Here is a 16,534-nt window from a genome sequence, read left to right on the forward strand (position 1 = left end):
TAGTGAAGTTCGGTGGCAGGAGGAACTAGACTTCTGGTCAGGTGACTACAGGGTTATAAACACAAAATCAAATAGGGGTAATGCAGGAGTAGGTTTAGTAATGAATAGGAAACTAGGAATGCGGGTAAGCTACTACAAACAGCATAGGGAACGCATTATCGTGGCCAAGATAGACACAAAGCCCACGCCTACTACAGTAGTACAAGTTTATATGCCAACTAGCTCTGCAGATGATGAAGAAATTGAGGAAATGTATGATGAGATAAAAGAAATTATTCAGGTAGTGAAGAGAGACGAAAATTTAATAGTCATGGGTGACTGGAATTCGTCAGTAGGAAAAGGGAGAGAAGGAAACATAGTAGGTGAATATGGATTGGGGGGAAGAAATGAAAGAGGATGCCATCTGGTAGAATTTTGCACAGAGCATAACTTAATCATAGCTAATACTTGGTTCAAGAATCATAAAAGAAGGTTGTATACATGGAAGAATCCTGGAGGTACTAAAAAGTATCAGATAGATTACATAATGGTAAGACAGAGATTTAGGAATCAGGTTTTAAATTGTAAGACATTTCCAGGGGCAGATGTGGGCTCTGACCACAACCTATTGGTTATTAACTGGAGATTAAAACTGAAGAAACTTCAAAAAGGTGCTAATTTAAGGAGATGGGACCTGGATAAACTGAAAGAACCAGAGATTGTAGAGAGTTTCAGGAAGAGCATAGGGGAACAATTGACAGAAATGGAGGAAAGAAATACAGTAGAAGAAGAATGGGTAGCTCTGAAGGATGAAGTACTGAAGGCAGCAGAAGATCAAGTAAGTAAAAAGACGAGGGCTAATAGAAATCCTTGGGTAACAGAAGAGATATTGAATTTAATTGATGAAAGGAGAAAATATAAAAATGCAGTAAATGAAGCAGGCAAAAAGGAATACAAACATCTCAAAAATGAGATCAACAGGAAGTGCAAAATGTCTAAGCAGGGATGGCTAGAGGACAATTGTAAGGATGTAAAGGCTTATCTCACTAGGGGTAAGATAGATACTGCCTACAGGAAAATTAAAGAGACCTTTGGAGAAAAGAGAACCACTGGTATGAATATCAAGAGCTCAGATGGAAACCCAGTTCTAAGCAAAGAAGAGAAGGCAGAAAGATGGAAGGACTATATAGAAGGTTTATACAAGGGTGATGTACTTGAGGACAATATTATGGAAATGGAAGAGAATGTAGATGAAGATGAAATGGGAGATAAGATACTGCTTGAAGAGTTTGACAGAGCAATGAAAGACCTAAGTTGAAATAAGGACCCGGGAGTAGACAACATTCCATTAGAACTACTGACGGCCTTGGGAGAGCCAGTCCTGACAAAACTCTACCATCTGGTGAGCAAGATGTATGAGACAGGCGAAATACCCTCAGACTTCAAGAAGAATATAATAATTCCAATCCCAAAGACAGCAGGTGTTGACAGATGTGAAAATTACCGAACTATCAGTTTAATAAGTCACAGCTGCAAAATACTAACGCGAATTATTTACAGACGAATGGAAAAACTGGTAGAAGCGGACCTTGAGGAAGATCAGTTTGGATTCCGCAGAAATGCTGGAACACGTGAGGCAATACTAACCTTAAGACTTATCTTAGAAGAAAGATTAAGAAAAAGCAAACCTACATTTCTAGCATTTGTAGAGTTAGAGAAAGCTTTTGACAATGTTAACTGGAATACTATTGGGTGGAGAAATGTAGGGTCCCCCTGAATAGGTCAGGCGTGCACTACACGCCGGAAGCGGCTACGAGGGTAGCGGAGTACATGTGGAGTGCACATGGGGTTTTTTTAGGTTAGAGAATTCCGTCCCTAGGCCCGACAAGATGCCTCCTGAGACGCAGCCAGGCAGGAGTAGGCAAAATGCAACAGGGAATAACAATATTAATGTGCTAATAGTAAACTGCAGGAGCAGCTATAGAAAGGTCCCAGAACTGCTCTCATTAATAAACGGTCACAACGCCCATATAGTACTAGGGACAGAAATTTGGCTGAAACCTCATGTAAACAGTAATGAAATCCTAAACTCAGATTGGAATGTATACCGCAGAGACAGGCTGGACAGTGAAGGGGGAGGCGTGTTTATAGTGATAAGAAGTGCAATAGTATCTAAGGAAATTGACGGAGATTCGAATTGTGAAATGATTTGGGTGAAGGTCACAGTTAAAGCAGGCTCAGACATGGTAATTGGATGTCTCTATAGGCCCCCAGGCTCAGCAGCTGTTGTGGCTCAGCACCTGAAGAATAATTTGGAAAATATTTCGAGTAGATTTCCCCATCATGTTATAGTTCTGGGTGGAGATTTTAATTTGCCGGATATAGACTGGGAGACTCAAACATTCATAACGGGTGGCAGGGACAAAGAATCCAGTGAAATATATCTGAAAACTACCTTGAGCAGTTAAACAGAGAACTAACTCGTGGCGATAACATATTAGACCTTCTGGTGACAAACAGACCCAAACTATTTGAATCAGTTAATGCAGAACAGGGAATCAGCAATCATAAAGCGGTTACTGCATCGATGATTTCAGCCCTAAATAGAAATATTAAAAAAGGTAGGAAATTTTTCTGTTTAGCAAAAGTGACAAAAAGCAGATTTCAGAGTACTTGATGGCTCAACACAAAAGTTTTGTCTCAAGTACAGATAGTGTTGAGGATCAGTGGACAAAGTTCAAAACCATCGTACAATATGCGTTAGTTGAGTATGTGCCAAGCAAGATCGTAAGAGATGGAAAAGAGCCACCGTGGTACAACAACCGAGTTAGAAAACTGCTGCGGAAGCAAAGGGAACTTCACAGAAAACATAAACATAGCCAAAGCCTTGCACACAAACAAAAATTACGCGAAGCGAAATGTAGTGTGAGGAGGGCTGTGCGAGAGGCTTTCAATGAATTCGAAAGTAAAGTTCTATGTACTGACTTGGCAGAAAATCCTAAGAAATTTTGGTCCTATGTCAAAGCGGTAGGTGGATCAAAACAAAATGTCCAGACACTCTGTGACCAAAATGGTACTGAAACAGAGGATAACAGACTAAATGCCGAAATACTAAATGTCTTCTTCCAAAGCTGTTTCACAGAGGAAGACTGCACTGTGCTTCCTTCTCTAGATTGTCGCACAGTTGACAAAATGGTAGATATCGAAACAGACGACAGAGGGATAGAGAAACAATTAAAATCACTCAAAAGAGGAAAGGCCGCTGGTCCTGATGGGATACCAGTTCGATTTTACACAGAGTACGCGAAGGAACTTGCCCCCCTTCTTGCAGCGGTGTACCGTAGGTCTCTAGAAGAGCGAAGCGTTCCAAAGGATTGGAAAAGGGCACAGGTCATTCCCGTTTTCAAGAAGGGACGTCGAACAGATGTGCAGAACTATAGACCTATATCTCTAACGTTGATCAGTTGTAGAATTTTGGAACACGTATTATGTTCGAGTATGATGTCTTTTCTGGAGACTAGAAATCTATTCTGTAGGAATCAGCTCGCGCTATTCGTCCACGAGACTCAGAGGGCCCTAGACACGGGTTCACAGGTAGATGCCGTGTTTCTTGACTTCTGCAAGGCGTTTGACACAGTTCCCCACAGTCGTTTAATGAACAAAGTAAGAGCATACGGACTATCAGATCAATTGTGTGATTGGATTGAGGAGTTCCTAGATAACAGAACGCAGCATGTCATTTTCAATGGAGAGAAGTCTTCCGAAGTAAGAGTGATTTCAGGTGTGTCGCAGGGGAGTGTCATAGGACCGTTGCTATTCACAATATACATAAATGACCTAGTAGATGACATCGGAAGTTCACTGAGGCTTTTTGCAGATGATGCTGTGGTGTATCAAGAGGTTGCAACAATGGAAAATTGTACTGAAATGCAGGAGGATCTGCAGCGAATTGACGCATGGTGCACGGAATGGCAATTGAATCTCAATGTAGACAAGTGTAATGTGATGTGAATACATAGAAAGATAGGTCCCTTATCATTTAGCTACAAAATAGCAGGTCAGCAACTGGAAGCAGTTAATTCTATAAATTATCTGGGAGTACGTATTAGGAGTGATTTAAAATGGAATGATCATATAAAGTTGATCGTCGGTAAAGCAGATGCCAGACTGAGATTCATTGGAAGAATCCTAAGGAAATGTAATCCGACAACTAAGGAAGTAGGTTACAGTACGCTTGTTCGCCCACTGCTTGAATACTGCTCAGCAGTGTGGGATCCGCACCAGATAGGGTTGATAGAAGAGATAGAGAAGATCCAACGGAGAGCACCGCGCTTCATTACATAATCATTTAGGAATCACGAAAGCGTTACGGAGATGATAGATAAACTACAGTGTAAGACTCTGCAGGAGAGACGCTCAGTAGCTCGGTACGGGCTTTTGTTAAAGTTTCGAGAACATACCTTCACCGAAGAGTCAAGTAGTATATTGCTCCCTCCTACGTATATCTCGTGAAGAGACCATGAGGATAAAATCAGAGAGATTAGAGCCCACACAGAAGCATACCGATAATCCTTCTTTCCACGTACAATACGAGACTGGAATAGAAGGGAGAACCGATAGAGGTACTCAGGGTACCCTCCGCCACACACCGTCAGGTGGCTTGCGGAGTATGGATGTAGATGTAGATAGATGTAGAATACTCTCTTTCAAATTCTGAAGGTGGCAGGGATGAAATACAGGGAGCGTAAGGCTATTTACAATTTGTACAGAAACCAGATGGCAGTTATAAGAGTCGAGGGGCATGAAAGGGAAGCAGTGGTTGGGAAGGGAGTGAGACAGGGTTGTAGCCTCTCCCCAATGTTATTCAATTTGTATATTGAGCAAGTAGTAAAGGAAACAAAAGAAAAATTCGGAGTAGGCATTAAAATTCATGGAGAAGAAATAAAAACTTTGAGGTTTGCCGATGACATTGTAATTCTGTCAGAGACAGCAAATGACTTGGAAGAGTAGTTGAACGGAATGGACAGTGTCTTGAAAGGAGGATATAAGATGAACATCAACAAAAGCAAAACGAGGTTAATGGAATGTAGTCGAATTAAATCAGTTGATGCTGAGGGAATTAGAAAATGAGACACTTAAAGTAGTAAATGAGTTTTGCTATTTGGGGAGCAAAATAACTGATGATGGTCGAAGTAGAGAGGATATAAAATGTAGACTGGCAATGGCAAGGAAAGCATTTCTGATGAAGAGAAATTTGATAACGTCAAATATAGATTTAAGTGTCGGGAAGTCTTTTCCGAAAGTATTTGTATGGAGTGTAGCCATGTATGGAAGTGAAATGTGGACGATAAATAGTTTGTACAAGAAGATAATAGAAGCTTTTGAAATATGGTGCTACAGAAGAATGCTGAAGATTACATGGGTAGATCACATAACTAATGATGAGGCATTGAACAGAATTGGGGAGAATAATAATTTGTGGCACAACTTGACTAGAAGAAGGGATTGGTTGGTAGGACATGTTCTGAGACATCGAGGGATCACCAATTTAGTGTTAGAGGGCAGTGCGGAGGGTAAAAATGTAGAGGGAGACAAAGATATGAATACACTAAGCATATTCAGAATGGTTTATGTTGCAGTTGTTACTGGGAGATGAAGCAGCTTGCACAGGATAGAGGAGCATGGAGAGCTCCACAAACATGTCTCTGGACTGAAGGCCACAACAGCAAGAAGTTGATTTCTGAATGAATCATAAGTTGATTTTTCAATGCGTGTGTAGTGTACGTGATGTGTCTGCCACAGGAATCCAGGCCGCATCTGGAAATAAACTTTACTGCAGACAGAATGAGATTGGGCTATACAAGCTGACCGGAATAAAGCTGAATGGGTGAATGCCAACTGCTGTTTGTTATGTGGTTTGAGAATGATCAGCTTTCTTATAATTATTATCAAAATACATAGATTCAGACTACCAGAGTGAACAGGAATAAAAGGTATGAAAAATTATGTATTACCTACTGGACGTATCTAAGAAAATGAAATTTTGACAGAAAAGTTTTTCCAGATCGCTACACTAGCAAGTGCCAATTGTACAGTCCCTGGCTAGCAGCCACTTAAGTTCAGTTCTGGGAGTAATGGGAGGAACGCGTTGTATGAACACGTAATAATGCCTAACTGGAGGACAAAAGTGGGATAACTAAATTGGTGATTGTGGCAGGGTTAGTGAGAGGATGAGATTTTACACTGGCAGGAATTGTGACAGAATTAGTGATTAGAGTGTTTATTAGAACGAGGAAGGAGGAGAAACGGGGACATGACACAGATTATGGAAGAATTTGACAATTCCAAATGTATACAAAAATTTCGTATTACTACTTTTCGATCTTGTCCTTGAAAAGCTGAAGCGTATGAATGAAATGTGAAACTGTTTCCTAACATAAAGCTTTTCGCTTTTAGTAGGCCTAATATGCATTTGATACTGATACTTCGTGAATTATATTCTGTCGCGCTATAAAAAATGACCGTTTCCGCCAGAATGGTCTCGTTTATTAGACAGTGACAAAATAGACATAATCAGATCGAGAAATCACACCAGTCGTGGGTACTAATTGTGTTAGCAGCTTTTTCAGTATAAGACAATGATATTTCGATTTTTCATGTAGCATAATGTTTGACAAGCTTTGATGAGGTAATAGATTCTTTCGCAGAAAGGAAAGCACGCCATATAGAGCTGTAGCTAGATTAGATAGGAAAAATGCTAGGGCCTAAGGATTAAAGAAATGTGTACTATCTTACTTGTCTTTTGTCTTATGGTTTTATGTAATGTATATTTCATTTTATTTCACACAAAACAGCATGTTATTAGCTAATATGCAATAAAGAGTGCAAATTTTCTGAAGACTTTTTGTTCTGGTTACAAATAATCCCACCCAGTATAAATTGTAACAGGATGTCAAACCAGCCGACTGGGACCAGGAGAGGTACCACAGGACGCTCTAATTCCCACTCTCCTGAATATTGTTTGATGGCATCCATTACAAAATATACACATTTGAATTCCACAGAGCGAAGTACAGTGACCTGCTATAGAAGAATGCCTCGTGAAGAGGCATGGCACTGCACTTTGGCACACTGAATACCAAACTGACATGTCTCACATTTCCTCGAACATATATGTTTCATGTATCAGACTGTTCAGAAAGATGTGCGCTACAAAATGAATTTTTTTGAAGTCGATTTTCTAAATTTTTGGTGTTCTATCTCAAACGCTTGGGGGAGGGGGGTCGGAAATACCGTAGATCCGAGGCAGATGCGCAGAGCACAGTGAGTTGTAGTGGGGAGGTGGATAGTCTCCACGTCACCCTTGTTTACGTTTAGTGATTTTGCTGTTTCCTCTTTGTTTACTAGCTATCAAGAGAAGTGAAATACATTCACATGATTATGGAGGGCTAAAATGTTATTAGTTTAGGATCTTATTTTATTTCCACCTTTCTGACAGGGCACCATTAATCACCTTGCAGAACAATGAAGTTATTTTTGTCGATTTGCTAAAGAAATTTGGATTTCATTAATCTTTTCTGCTGAGACAGTCAATTTATTTGAAACAAAGTGTTTAATTCCAGGCTTTTCACTGCATTTCAAATGCACGTTTTCATCTTCTAGCACATATGGCATTATGCCATAATAATGAACCAAACATGAGGTACTCCAAGAAAATTTACATCCCGAAAACCATGTTGAAAAGCATATCATCAGGTCGAGATCTACTTCATTGGGAATTTGGACACGTGAATGTGCACTATAAGCCGAATTATGCATTTTAGTATTGTTCACGAAATTCTGATACCCTTGGAGTACGGTATCCTCTGATGTCATTTCTTTTATGACATAATCTAAGGTCTTTTAATGCTGTACACGTACGAACATACGGGTTTCATGCATCATTGTAGATGCGCAGGCGCACCCTGGCAACTGCTGAAACTAACATTTTCTAACAAGTCATGGAAAAATATTGCGAATGGTGGTTTGAAAAGCATTAAGCATGATTTGCATGACAACACTGGGAATAATGTTCACTTTTCGGATATCTATGCTTTGTATAGGTGTTTATGGGATTTCAGTGACGCTGATTACAAAAATATAAGCAACATACTGCTGCTATTGAGATTGTCATGTGCGATCAGAACACAGATGGTCTGACAATATTTGAGCTGCAGGGCAAGATTTATTGAAGTAGGAACACACATACAACTGAATTTAAAAAATTAAACCAAGTACAATTCTGGCTGTGAAAATGCTCGTCTCTACAAGACTAAAATCCTTTCGTTCCAGTTGGCCGACTCTTGTTTAAGGAATATTGTTGGCAGGAGGGAAGGATTCACAAATCAAGAAGTTGCATTCTTTATACAATATTCATCTATTTAAAACGTCGCAGCAGTGCTCCCCATTCATGTATGTTTGAATGTAGAAGTTTTGCCTTTACAGGTCTATCTTCAAGACAGTAGTTACCAAACCATTCTCTTCTTAATGCGGCCTGCTTCGAATAATTATTACTCTTAATGTTAATAACAATTACTGTTACATTAATAATTATTGGTGTTAATGAAAAAAGGTCATCACCAACTAAAACTGCATGTTATAGCATGCCGAGTATTCTTGATTGCAATGCACAAAATGTGATATGTAATATCAGTTCTACTGACAGTGCTTCACGCATTACAGCATCTTTCCCTTATCACATAATTAACTCTGTTTAGAAGAAACAATAGCTGTTAAGTTCAATGCTTCAGAAAATAACATACAGTGTTCGGTGGAATTTGCATTTATACTTTCGCAACATGAAAGTATACAGCGTATGTGTTGCTGCACATCAAAGATCATTCCAAAACGTGTTTTTTTTTTAAATTTTTTTCTCTAGAGTTTCATTTCTAGAGTGCTGAGAAATTCTACACCGGTGTATAAAACCATAGCCATCCAAAAGATTCATAACTAACAGTTCTGAGAGAAAGTATACTGTCACTTAACGCGGAAAAAGTGTATTTTCATCTGAGTGAAAATGTTTTTATAACGGGGAAATATTGGAATATTTTCCTTGTCAGGGTATACACCTTGTTTTTAGCTTTTGTTTTAAAATTGCATAAACTGATACAACAAACTTTATTCAGAAACTTTATGAAATCTTAAAAGAAAATATTTTTTTACTTACCTTGGCCAAAATTGGTACAATTCAATTTTGATCTCATTTAAAAATGAAATCCATTCTTCTTGTTTTAATTTATGCAAAAAGATCATTAATGTACTCCTTGAACTCTGGATGACAATTGAGGGTTTGTTTTCTGCAGGATGTTCTTTCCCTACTGCTTACTCATATTTTTTCTCAGGATTTCGAACATCTTGCACCATTTTACATTGTCGAATCACGTAGACAAATCATGTGACTGTGTCTGAATTTTTCTTCCGTCTTGCTTCCATTATCTAGTACTATTTCAGGATCATTGCAAAGATCCTCGTTTTTTCCCCATTGTTCTGTATACGGCCAGCAACTTGGATTCATGAGCAGTTAAGCTGATTGTACGACAGATCTTGCTCTTATCTGCTGTTGCTATTCTTGGAATTAAGTGGATGATATTTTCTTGGAAGTTGGATGGTATATTGCCACTCTTATAGATTCTACATAGCAACTTAGAAAGTCATTCAGTTACCGCTACTCTTGAGCCTTCCAAAGTACTTTTAAATTCTGAATCTAATACTTTCTCCCTTGCACTTCTATATTGACTCCAATTTCAGAGTGTAAACGGCCCGCTACAACTGGGAGATCAGGGAAAAAACTGGGAATTTTTTCATCCGGGAGAAAACCGGGAATAACCCGAGAATTTTTTAGAGTTTCGTGAATTTTTCATTGTTTTTGTTTTCAGTTAAAGTTTTGTAATTTTGACTGGTAAGAACCGATACTCTGACAAAGGTTATTACTGTATCCCGCAACTGCAGAATAATACTGCAGCAATAAAACATGAACAAGAGAAAAAACGAAAATAAGACTTCATCATTTATATAAACGATTTACCTGCACAGCATGACAGTGGCAATGGAGAAGTGCACTACTTGGTTTGAGGCAAATGTACTGCAGAAGAATGATAGTAAAACTGAAGCTGTTATATTTCTTTCTTTATTACTTTATTACTATATCTTCATCGTTCACCAGCCATGGCTGGACAGACTGTGTCACAAATACAATGTTTATCAACTAACATTTATACAACACCATATACAAAATTTTTATTAGAAATAAAAGAAAATATTTATGCAGCGCACAAAAACACACAGAACATAGAGAAAATGAAATATAACTAAACAGGAAAGTAAAACTTCATAGCAGCAGATGAAAACACCATAAAGCAAAATGTTTACAAAACCATGTAGATCACACATATAAAGTTTCGTTTTGGTAAAATATGTACTTTAAGTAAAACACAAAATAAATGTGCAGTTAATTGAGAACATAAAAAGAAGATTAAATTTAGGCAGAAACATAACAATATTTATCATTTTGTCCATTCACTAGAACCACCATTGAAAAACTCTTCCAAGGAATATAGTGGATGTTGTTTCAAGTCCTGAGCAATTTTTTTCCGCAGTAATTCATGTGGCAGGGATTTCACTTCTGGAGGCAGTTGATTGTACATTTTTAGGGTGACTGTTGGAAAGCTGTCTTGTGTGCTTCATAGGCACTTCAATGTTCCTGTTACAGTGAGTGTCATGATTATGTATTTCTTGTCTTATACTAAAATTCCTTTGATTTTATTTTATATAAATGAGGTAGAAAAACACATACTGGCTAAAAACAGTCATTATGCCTAACCTGGTGAAAATAGGCTTACAGTGGTCCAGTCTTTGCTGGAGGATATGATCCTAATGGCTTTTTTTTTATTTTTTTATTTTTTATTTTTTTTTTTTTAATGGCAACACATCTTTGCAGCCTCAGGAGTGTCCTCACAACAACAGTCCATTGCTAATGTGGCCATGGAAGAGTGCATGGTAGACTATTGTGAGAAACTGGTCAGTTATTATCTTCTTCAGCTTCCTCAGGAGGTATATTGCACGAGAAAGTTTGGTGCATACATATTCAGTCTGAATGGTCCCAGTCATAATAACAAAACAGTAAAATTATTAGGATTTCATATAGATCGAAAGCTCAGCTGGGATACTCACACAGGGAAGATATGTGGCAAATTGGCACATGCTGTACAAACTGAGGAGTAGTGTCAGTAAAGAACTCATGTTGTATGTGTATTTTGCATTCTTCCATTCACACTTGATTTATGGAATACTATTATAGGGCAATTCAGCAGGCTCAAGGTAAATTAAGTGAGAGTATTTCTACATCAGTCCACTGTAGTAAAATGAAAGCAGGTTTAAAGAACCAGGGAAACGTGAGCCACTGACCAAGCATAGTACAGACCAGGCTTGGTCACTTCCTATTTACCAGGGCCTAACCCATACTAAAAAACAGCAAATAAATAGTTCAGCAGGTAGTGTCTCCGCATCTAATAACATTATACCTAACTATGCTGCTAAGATTGTGTTTCTTAACACACAGGGCTTATTAGATAATACAGATGCATTGCATGTTCTGGTTGAGGAAAAGCAAATAGAAGTCCTTGGTTTAGCTGAACATTGGATGAACCCTTTACTTTTGCTGTAAAGATAAGAAACAAGGTGGCTCTGCCATTTTAATTAAGAACCACCTTGTTTTTGAGCCACTACCTAGTGTAACAAATGTATCTGTGGAGGAAACTTTTGAAATATCTGCCTGTTACATTGTGACTCTTGGAACAGCCTTTATCTGTATTTACAGAAACCCAGTATTGGAAAATGAGAGAGAATTTTTTGAAAGATTGGACATCTTATTAAACACATAGTTTTTAATAAAAGTTAATGTAATTCTAATGACTGATTTTAATATTAATTTCAACTCCAGTACTTCTGACAACTTGGAAATAAATAGCTTAGTTAAAAGCTATGGGATGAATAACATACTGAAGAATGTAATCACCAGACCTGGTAATGTAAACATGGGTACTTGTATAGACAATACTGTTACAACTTTTAATTCTTCAAAATACTGTGATTCACACTCTAAGACACAATGTACAATTAGTGACTGTAATATATCTGTTTTTCTAAAATGTCTCAGAGAAATTAATTGATTGTGTGCGTGTATGGTAACACTGGAGCAGAAAACCAGTTCAACAACTTTCTTGGATTATTCATGTGGACAGTTAACATTGGCCTGCCACTAAAGAACAAATGTGTTAAAATGAGCAGGGTAATGACTACCAATAAAAATAAGTGGTAAAGGAACTACGAAAACTTAAAGATCAATGCAACAATTTCTACTACCTAGTAAAGAAGTCATTTTGTCTGCATGCCAAAGTAACATATAAAGAATGCAAATATCAGTACAGAATGGGTATTAAGAAAGCTAAATTAGAATATAATTGCAAATTGGTTGCACAAGCTACTAATAAACCAAAAGAAATGTGGAAAATCATTAATGAGAATCTAGCATCGGGTAGCAAAGAATTTGTATCTAGATCCAAAATTGGTGCCGACAGTTTTAATAATTATTTTGTAAACAGTGTAGATAGTGTAGCTACTAAGATACCTGATGGTAAACATGAACCTAGCTACTATTTGGATGTTGCCTATAAAAACGAAAATGCTATGGAAAATGTGTTTTATTTTGAACACGTTTGTGTAAAAGATGAACACTCTGTCATTCTTTCTCTTAGCAAAAGTGATTCACTGGATATTTACAATATCAGCTCTAAATATTGAAACTTAGTAGTCATAATATAGCAGAGGTTCTCTGTCACATTATAAACTACTGCTTTGATGAAAGTTGTTTCCCTAAAAAATTAAAAGTAGCTAAAGTAATCACAGTCCACAAAAAAGGTGACAATAATTTGCCTAGCAATTATAGGCCAGTTTCTCTTGTATCACTTTTATCCTAGGTCATTGAGAAACTAATGAGTATTCAAATAATCAATTTTCTAGATTCTCATCAATTGCTTTCAAATAGCCAGATTGGGTTTAGGAAAAATCTATCGACATGTGATGCTGTTATGAGCTACATATGTAACTGTCTTGAAGCAAAAGAAAAAAAAAAAAATATTGTAGGCACAAAGTTTTGATATTTATCAAAGTGTTTGACAGTGTGTGCCACAGCACTCTGCTGCTGAAATTAAAAACTGTAGTTTCAGTCATACTTATCTAATAGATCTCAAACTGTTTACTTCAATAACCAATATTATAGTTTCTTACCAGTTAACCATGGTGTTCCTCAAGGGTCAATCTTGGGCCCTCTCTTGTTCATATTATACAGGGTGTTACAAAAAGGTACGGCCAAACTTTAAGGAAACATTCCTCACACACAAAGAAAGAAAATATGTTATGTGGACATGTATCCGGAAACGCTCACTTTCCATGTTAGAGCTCATTTTATTACTTCTCTTCAAATCAGATTAATCATGGAATGGAAACACACAGCAGCAGAACGTACCAGCATGACTTCAAACACTTTGTTACAGGAAATGTTCAAAATGTACTCCATTAGTTAGGATACATGCATCCACCCTCCACAATCCCTGATGCTCTGATGCAGCCCTGGAGAATGGCGTATTGTATCACAGCTGTCCACAATACGAGCACAAAGAGTCTCTACATTTGGTACCGGGGTTGCATAGACAAGAGCTTTCAAATGCCCCCATAAATGAAAGTCAAGAGGGTTGAGGTCAGGAGAGTGTGGAGGCCATGGAATTGGTCTGCCTCTACCAATCCATCGGTCACCGAATCTGTTGCTGAGAAGTGTACGAACACTTGGACTGAAATGTGCAGGAGCTCCATCGTGCATGAACCACATGTTGCGTAGTACTTGTAAAGGCACATGTTCTAGCCTGTATGAAATCATGATAACGTGCTCCATTCAGTGTAGGTGGAAGAAACTAAAATGAGCTGTAACATGGAAATTAAGCGTTTCTGGACACATGTCCACATGGGGGGGAAAATTCATATTCTTGAGGGGAAAAAAACCTTGTTTCACATAGTGACTTATCATCCAGCCCACGTTAGTCTGTTAATTATTCATATGACTTTGAAACGCATCCCTGTCGGTTTTTGAACATTTTTGAACAGATTCTAAGTTGATTTCTGAATGAATAGTAAGTTAATTTGTGAATACATGATGACTCTGTCAAGGGAACTCTCGTCGCATATAGAAACAAACTTTCCTACAGACAAAAGGGGCTATACGAGCTCAGCAGAGTAAGGCTGAACGGATCAATGCCAACTGTGTAGTTGATTGGTTTGGAGAATTATGAGCATTGTTATAATTACTAGCGAAATCCATAGATCCAGACAACAGGAGTGAAAATAAATGAAAAATATGTAAGAAACACCATCTGGGTGTATCCAAGAAAATCAGTTTTTGACAGAAAATTTTTCGCCAGATCGCTGTACTGGTAAGGGCCAGTTGTACAGTCTCCACCTAGCAGCTGCTTTTAAGTTATATTCTGGAAGAAGTGCGGAAAATGCATCGTACAAATATGTAACAACGCCTAACCTGGATAACTAAACCGGTGATTGTGGCAGAGTTGGTGAAGTTAACCTGCGAATAAGGTTTGACATTGGCAGGAATAGTTACAGAATTAGGGATAACAAGACTGTTTGTAAGAACAAGGAAGGAGACGAAACGGGGACATCACACGAATTATGGGGCACTATGACAATTCCAAGTCTGTATAAAAATTTCGTACTACGACTTTTCGATCTCATGCTTGATAAACTGGAGTGTATGAATGAAGTGTGAAACTATTTCCTAACGTGTAGCTTTTTGATTGTAATATGCCTAATAGGCATTTGAAAGTGGTACTTCGTTAATTATATTTTGTCATCATCATCATCATTTAAGACTGATTATGCCTTTCAGCATTCAGTCTGGAGCATAGTCCCCTTTATAAGATTCCTCCATGATCCCCTATTCCATGCTGATCCCCTATTCCGTGCTAACATTGGTGCCTCTTCTGATGTTAAGCCTATTACTTCAAAATCATTCTTAACTTAATCCAGGTACCTTCTCCTTGGTCTGCCCCGACTCCTCCTACCCTCTATTGCTGAACCCATGAGTCTCTTGGGTAACCTTGCTTCTCCCATGCGTGTAACATGACCCCACCATCTAAGCCTATTCTCCCTGACTGCTACATCTGTAGAGTTCATTCCCAGTTTTTATTTGATTTCCTCATTGTGGACACCCTCCTGCCATTGTTCCCATCTAGTAGTACCTGCAATCATCCTAGCTACTTTCATATCCGTAACCTCAACCTTATTGATAAAGGTACCCTGAATCCACCCAACTTTCGCTCCCATACAACAAAGTTGGTCGAAAGATTGAACGGTGCACAGATAACTTAGTCTCGGTACTGACTTCCTTCTTGCAGAAGAGAGTAGATCGTAGCTGAGCACTCACTGCATTAGCTTTGCTACACCTCGCTTCCAGTTCTTTCACTATGTTGCCATCCTGTGAGAATATGCATCTTAAGTACTTGAAACTGACCACCTGTTCTAACTTTGTTCCTCCTGTTTGGCACTCAATCCGTTTGTACTTCTTTCCCACTGACATTACTTTCGTTTTGGAGATGCTAATCTTCATACCATAGTCCTTACATTTCTGATCTAGCACTGAAATATTACTTTGCAAACTTTCAATCGAATCTGCCATCACAACTAAGTCATCCGCATATGCAAGACTGCTTATTTTGTGTTCACACATCTAAATCTCGGCCAGTCAGTCTATTGTTTTCAACATATGATCCATATATAATATGAACAACAGTGGAGACAGATTGCAGCCTTGTCTCACTCCTGAAACTACTCTGAACCATGAACTCAATCTACCATCAACTCTAACTGCTGCCTGACTATCCATGTAATTGCTTGCAAAAGTTTGCCTCCTATTCCATAATCTCGTAGAACAGACAATAACTTCCTCCTAGGAACCCGGTCATATGCCTTTTCTAGATCTATAAAGTATAGATACAATTCCCTGTTCCATTCATAACACTTCTCCATTATCTGCCGTAAGCTAAAGATCTGGTCCTGACAACCTCTAAGAGGCCTAAACCCAAACTGATTTTTCTCCAATTGGTCCTTAACTAATACTCGCACTTTCCTTTCAACAATACCTGAGAAGTTTTTACCCCCAACGCTGATTAAAGATATACCTCTGTAGTTGTTACAATCTTTTCTGTTTCCGTGTTTAAAGATTGGTGTGGTTACTGCTTTTGTCCAGTCTGATGGAACCTGTCCCGACTCCCAGGCCATTTCAATTATCTTGTGTAGCCATTTAAGACCTGACATTCCACTGTATTTGATGAGTTCCAACTTAATTTCATCCACCCCAGCTGCTAGACACTGTCGTTACAAAAAAAAGACCGTTTGTGGAGCGTTAAAATAGTTGCAGTATTAGAAAGGCCTATTTTGTTTTATCTAGCAGACAGGA

The sequence above is a fragment of the Schistocerca gregaria genome, chromosome 6, assembly GCF_023897955.1.
Source record: "Schistocerca gregaria isolate iqSchGreg1 chromosome 6, iqSchGreg1.2, whole genome shotgun sequence".
Classification (NCBI taxonomy): Eukaryota; Metazoa; Arthropoda; class Insecta; order Orthoptera; family Acrididae; genus Schistocerca; species Schistocerca gregaria.